The sequence below is a fragment of the Balaenoptera acutorostrata genome, chromosome 1 (genome assembly GCF_949987535.1).
Source record: "Balaenoptera acutorostrata chromosome 1, mBalAcu1.1, whole genome shotgun sequence".
Lineage (NCBI taxonomy): Eukaryota > Metazoa > Chordata > Mammalia > Artiodactyla > Balaenopteridae > Balaenoptera > Balaenoptera acutorostrata.
Genome location: NC_080064.1, coordinates 109823815 through 109829814, shown reverse-complemented (window position 1 = coordinate 109829814; position 6000 = coordinate 109823815). Strand labels below are relative to the sequence as shown.

Below are 6000 nucleotides of genomic sequence, written 5' to 3'. Positions count from 1 at the left end.
ATCCGGGGCGCGAGCCGGCGGCGGCGCCGCTGCTGCAGGGTCGGCGGCGGGAAGGCGACGGCGGATACAGATACACTCAACATCGATTGCATCATCCAACGGCCGCTGAAAGTGAGAGGGTCCAAGCCTGGTAAGAATATGTAGCTACAGGAGAATGAAATCAGAGGACTGTGCTTAAAGTCTGGGGAGACTAGAACTTGAAGCACCACTCAAAATATGTGGTGATATCCATGGGCAATACTATGAGTTGCTTCGCCTTTTTAAGTATGGTGGTTTCCCGCCAGAAAGCAATTACCTGTTTCTTGGGGACTATGTGGGCAGGGGAAAGTCTCATTGGAGACTATCTGCCTCTTACTGGCTTACAAAATCAAATATTCCGAGAATTTTTTTCTTCTTAGAGGAAACCATGAATGTGCCAGCATCAATAGAATTTATGGATTTTATGATGAATGTAAAAGAAGATATAACATTAAACTATGGAAAACTTTCACAGACTGCTTTAACTGTTTACAGATAGCAGCCTTGGTGCATGAGAAAATATTCTGCTGTCATGGAGGTTTATCACCAGATCTTCAGTCTATGGAGCATATTCGGAGAATTATTCGACCAACTGATGTACCAGATCAAGGTCTTCCTTGTGATCTTTTGTGGTCTGATGCCAATAAAGGTGCCTTAGGCTGGGGTGAAAATGACAGAGGAGTGTTCACATTTGATGCAGAAGTGGTTGCAAAATTTCTCCATAAGCATGATTTAGATCTTATATGTAGAGCCCATTCGGTGGTTAAAGATGGATATGAATTTTTTGCAAAGAGGCAGTTGGTCACTCTGTTTTCTGCACTCAATTATTGTGGAGAGTTTGACGATGCAGGTGCCATGATGAGTGTGGTTGAAACACTAACGTGTTCTTTTCAGATTTTAAAGCCTGCAGAGAAAAAGAAGCCGGATGCCACGAGACCCGTAACACCTCTGAGAGGTATGATCACAAAGCAAGCAAAGAAATAGATGTCATTTTGACACTCTCTGTTGGGACTTATAACATATAGTATATAACCTTCATTTTTAAAACTGTAATGTGTGTTGGTCAGCTTGTTCAAATAGTGTTTGTGGCCCCGCCCTCTTCCATTTTTGACTTAATAAATGGTATTTGCTGGTTATAACAGCAAATGACTCTCCACTCCCAAGGAAAAATGTTTTGTTTTGTTTAGTTCTCTGTTCCTTTTGCAAACAACTTTAATGAAGGTGTTAAAGCTGTACACCCCAGGACAGTTTATCCTCTCTAAGGTGTGAGTGTACAACTGATCTTTTTTTAATTCAGTACAGCCCATGAATAATGTAAATGTTCATTTTCTTTAGGATATAAAGAGGGCCCTAGGGTGCCCAATCTGTACCTGTTATTGTCATAAAATGCATACTATTGGATAAAAAAAAAAATCCTAGCTGGCTTCTTTGTAGAAATTGACATGCTGACCCTAAAATTCACATGAACATTAAAGAGATCCAGAATAGCCAAAACAATCTTGAAAAAGAATAGAGTTGAAAGAATAAAGTTCTTGAAAAAGAATATACTTCCCAATTTCAAAACTTACTACAAACCAACATAGTAACCAAGACCGTGTATTACTGGCCTAAGGATAGATTTATAGATCAATGGAATAGAATTAAGAAACAGAAATAAACTTTTATTTATGTTCAGTTGAGTTTCAACAAGGGTGCCAAGACAATATGACAGGGAAAGGAATAGTCTTTTCAATAAATGGTGCTGGGACAACTGGATGACAACATGTGAAAGAATGAAGTTGGAATGGTACCTCACACCATATATAAAAATTAATTCAAAATGGTTTAAAAAAACTAAATATAAGAGCTAAAACTATAAAATTCTTAGGAAAAAACATAGGGTCTTCCTGACCTTGTCTTAGACATGACACCACCAGTACAAGCAACAACAAAATAAATTGGACTTCATCAAAATTTAGAACTTTTGTGCATTAAAGTGTCTCAAGTGAGACACTTAAAGTGACTCAAGAGAGTCAAAAGACAACCCACAAAATAAGAGAAAATGTCTGCAAATCATATATCTGATTTTAAAAGTAATATCCAGAATATATACAGGTCTACAACTCAAAAAACCCAATGCAAAAATGGGCGAAGGATTTGAACAGACTTTTCTCCAAAGATGGACAAATAGTCAATAAGCACGTGAAAATATGCTCATCACTAGCCTTTAGAGAAATGCAAATCATAACCACGATGAGATATCACTTCACACCCATTATGGTGGCTATTACAAAAAAAGCAAAAAATAGCAAGTGTGGGAAACATGTGGAAAAATTGGAACTCTGGTACATTGCTGGTGGGAACATAAAGTGGTGCAACTGTTGTGGTTTTGAAGGTTCCCCGAAAACTTAAACATAGAATTACCTTTTTTTTTTTTTTTTTTTGCCATGCTGCTGGGCTTGTGGGATCCAATTCTCCAACCAGGGACTGAACCCCGGCCTTTGGCAGGAGAGCATGGAGTCCTAACCATTGTACCGCCAGGGAATTCCCTATAAAATTACAATATTGATCTAGCAATTTCACTCCTAGATACACATCCAAAAGAATTGAAAACATAGACTCAGACAGATACTCGTACACCAATGTTCTTAGCAGCATAATTCACAATAGCCAAAAGGTAGAAACAATCAAAGTGTTCATCAACAGATGAATGGATTAACAAAATGTGGTATATACACACAATGGAATATTATTCAGCATTAAAAAGGAATGAAGTGTTGATACATACTACAACATGGAAGAACAGTGCAAACATAAGTGAAATAAGCCAAACGCAAAAGGACAAATGATTACACTTACATGAGGCATTTAAAATAGACTAATTCATAGAGACAGAAAGTAGAATAGACTAGAGGTATTACCAGGGGCTGGGTGGGGGCAAAATGGGGAGTTATTTCTCAAATTTTCTGTTTGGAATGATGAACAATTTCTAAATGAGGGAGGTTATGAGTATGTGGGGGCGAGGAGTATATTGGAACTCTTTGTACTTTCAGCTCAATTTTGCTGTGAACCTAGAACTATTCTAAAAAATGAAGTCTATTTTTTTTTTAAAAAAAGTTCTGGAAATAGACTGTGGCAATAATTATACAATATTGTGAATGTACTTAATGCCACTTAATTGTATACTTAAAAATAGCTAAAATGGTAAATTTTATGTTATGTATTTTTTACTACAATAAAAAAAAGAACCAAAGAGAGAAGTTCTAGTAACTAGTTAAAGCTTTATTATCTAGCCATGTGATTTTGAATTAAACATTGCTCCATGTTTAATAACAACTGTTTTGTTGTTATTCCTGTCTTCTCTGCTTCTCTTACAATCCATATTAGAAAATTCTGTCCCTCTGTCTTCAAAATATAATATGAATCTGGCCATGTCTTTACCTCCACCACAACCCACACCCTCCACCCCCATCACTTCTCCCCTGGATTCTGTGGTAGGACTACTAACTTCCCTACTTCCACGCTATACTCCCTCTACTGTAGGCACACTGTAGTCTATTCTCTGGACAGCAAGCAGGTCATATCACTCCCCTGTGCAAAGCCCTTCCATCATACATTCATTTATTTAACATGCTAGACTGTTCTGGGACAGTGACAAAAATCCATGACCTCATGGAGCTTATACTTTAGTGAATTTAGAATATAATACAAAATTCTTAAGTGACCTACAAGTATGATCTGGTTCCAGCTTACCTCTCTGACTTCATTTTAGCCCATGGCCCTGTGGAGAGCATTTCTCTAAACAAGATTAGAATTCTGTTGGAAAGGAAGTAAGGGGTGAATGGTTGTTACAAAGTGTTCATACCTACATTAAAAAGTGCTTACCAAAGTCCCCTCCCCAGTGAGACAACCCAGGGCCTTATCTGGTTCCTGTGTTCAGCTCCAAGACCAGAATTTTTGGCTAATATATATAGTCTTCCTCGTCAAGTTTGGATATGGCCCCTTGAGGCCTGGCAACCTAAAACTTAAGTTATCTATATCTAAGCTATCTTAAAAATGATGGAGAAGAAGAAATAGTATAACTACAGTGAAAGTCTAATTCTGGAAAAGGGAGAATGGATGAAAAAATAGTACACAGTTATCATTGATCCATAGCATACATTATACCAACTAGGCAGGAATATGGAAGACTCCCTCCCTGGGGGTGGAGTGAGTTTCTTGGCCAGCCAATTGGGAACCTCCAAATTTGTTCTCTGTGGGAATCTTCCTTATTGCCACCATGGCCCCTGTTTTTTCCTGCTAGATAGATGGTCTTGCTTGTCCTTATTCTCCATGGCTATGCCAGAGGTGGGCATGGGGCAAATGCCTTTTCTGGAGATGGACTACTCAACTTTAGCTGTGGTACAAGTTGGGAGCCTAGAAAGGCAAATAGACTGCTAGGCTTAGGGATTCTTTGGCACTACAGTTTCTATGACAGCTCAGTAGCCTTTGGTTCAGTTCCTTCTGCTAGTTCCCACAGCCAAAGATTTTTTTCCTAGTCTCTGTAGCCAGAAGGATACAAAGCTCTGATGGGCTAGCCTTGGGACCTACACGTACCACTGGAGCTAGGGAAGAATGTTGCTTCTCTCTTAATCCCATGAATGTGTGTGTGTGGGGGGGGGAGTTCCCCATTTTAAAATCAAGATGTTATTGCCACAAGAAGGGGAAATGGAGGCTAGGTGGCAAATAATGTACACTTAAAGACATGCTTTAGCTCAAGTGTTCTCCACCTCTATAGAGAAGACTGATGTTCACATTTGTGACACATTTCCATGGGTACACTCACAAAATAATGTCAGTCTCTGGTAGCTATCTATAAACCCCCCTTTCCTCTCCCAGAAAGCATATTGGAATGTACCTATATCAAAGTGATGTTATTACAGAGATAACCTTAATCTCCTCTAATTTTTAAATGTATCACTTGCAAATTTTGGCACTTTATTATTACTAACAAATTTCTTGTGACTTACCTTGTGTCACCTTGTTGTGACACAAGTGTGTCACAATTGTTATACATTTGTTGGGGGAAGGGTCTTATCTGTGGCACCCCAGTACTCCTGAGTTATGTCTTGTTTTGATCTCTTAGTAAAATTAACCTTCCTTCTTTGAGCACATGGTGCCACATGACAGAGAGAGGCACCCAGGATAATGGGGGATGTCTACTGGGATCAAATATTTCCAGAATAATGCACCAAGCAGATAATCTATACAGAAAGTATTAGAAATACTGTATGTTTTCAGTTAAAACATTCCTATCTTTCCCAATGATTCAAGAATCCTATTTTCTTTCTTCAGAAAATGTAAACTAGATAATTAATTAATTTTCTAGTCTCCTATACTCTATTAAGGGTGTTCTTCACCTCACCTTTGTGTACTTCTTGGGCAAAAGGGTCAGTAACAAGCGAGCTATCTTAACTATAGAAATAATGTACGTTATTAAATTCCCAGCACAAAGTTAGTCACTTGGGTAAATTAACAGAGAGTAAAACTAGCATCAGTATCATCCTGAAATTCAGAGTCCTTTTCTTTAAGACCAAGTAAGATTGTTCCTCAAAGAAACTTGAAACAGCTAACTTTCAGGGTGCATAAGCCTGAGAGATGGTGACTTTAAAACCTGGAGGAGGGGGATTTCCCTGGTGGCACAGTGGTTAAGAATCTGCCTGCCAATGCAAGGGACACGGGTTCAAGCCCTGGCCCAGGAAGATCCTACATGCCGCAGAGTAACTAAGCCCGTGAGCCACAACTACTGAGCCCGCATGCCACAACTACTGAAGCCCGCACGCCTAGAGCCCATGCTCCCAACAAGAGAAGCCACCACAATGAGAAGCCCGCACACCGCAACAAAGAGTAGACCCTGCTCACCGTAACCAGAGAAAGCCCGTGCACAGCAACAAAGACCCAATGCAGCCAAAAATAATAATAAATAATAAAATAAATTAATTTAAAAAAACCTGGAGAAGGCAC

General features: G+C 39.1%; 1 pseudogene; it reads left to right on the top strand.

Moving 5' to 3' along the window:
- On the top strand, positions 1-1217 carry LOC103007959 (serine/threonine-protein phosphatase PP1-gamma catalytic subunit-like; annotated as a pseudogene).
- Positions 1218-6000: the final 4783 nt, after the last annotated feature.